The 922-nt window shown below is 40.5% G+C and overlaps 1 protein-coding gene across 1 annotated transcript in view; it reads left to right on the top strand.

Moving 5' to 3' along the window:
• LOC119585581 (ribosome production factor 1-like) overlaps positions 1–922 on the top strand; it is a gene marked incomplete at its 3' end in the record, with an annotated part of 12,063 nt that overhangs the window by 1,150 nt on the left and 9,991 nt on the right.

Here is a 922-nt window from a genome sequence, read left to right as displayed (position 1 = left end):
TAGAATGAATGCAGTCGCTTAGTGTGCCCATAATAGCATTTATGTCATATCACAACCAAATTTTTCAGAGCTGCTCCCAGTGTTCACAGGCTTAAAGTTTAAGCCCTAAGGTTAGGAGGGGAATTTTGGTTCAAATGGTGATCTTAATGGTAGTTTGCGTATGTAGGTTCATTCGTTCATTTGTTCAAGTTTCAGACTTAGTTTCTGAAAAGATTGTCATTTTGTAAGCTTTTTAGCCAACCAATTATAGCGATGATTTTGACAGTCATTAGGAGTGGCCTTTTGCCTGTCAGCACTCTGTCAAAGGCCTGCAGACCTCGGCTTTGCTGTAGGAAGCTACATCCCACAGTGTGGGTCAAAGAACAAGTGCTGCCACGTATTTGCATGACAGTCATTCCATGTGATCCACACTATGCATGATGAGCTATTTAGGTGAGGAGATTTCTGTGGCCCACTGCACCCTCCATCCCACTTGTAACCTTTGCTTGGCATTTGGAGGCATAGAGTTTTGCCAAGCATTGCACGGTCTTGTCGTAAGATCAATTCCCACCCACAACAGTGCTGAGCATATATTACCCTGTATGGACTGACTATTCAAGAACCAAAACTCTTTAAAATTGGTATAATGTGTATGCTAACAATGTTCCTAACTAGGATATTTTGACATCCTAGTCATTTGTTTACTTTCTGGGAAAGTTTAGTGGCCATGATATGACTGGGAAATATATTGGCAATTTTTTAGAACCAATATGAATCATAAAATCCAACAATTTTGCTGTCATTGGATTCCCCAGTCAGTGTAATGCATAGTAAAGACTATAGGACCTGATAGGTGGAGAGGCCATGAGGAATGATTGGGGAATGACATGGTTACATCAAGTAAAATTTATTATTTTTTTCATTGTTGAAGACAGCCCCCCCC

Source organism: Penaeus monodon, chromosome 20 (genome assembly GCF_015228065.2).
Source record: "Penaeus monodon isolate SGIC_2016 chromosome 20, NSTDA_Pmon_1, whole genome shotgun sequence".
Classification (NCBI taxonomy): domain Eukaryota; kingdom Metazoa; phylum Arthropoda; class Malacostraca; order Decapoda; family Penaeidae; genus Penaeus; species Penaeus monodon.
The sequence above is the reverse complement of the archived record's forward strand: the minus strand, read 5'-3'. Positions and strand labels throughout refer to the sequence as shown.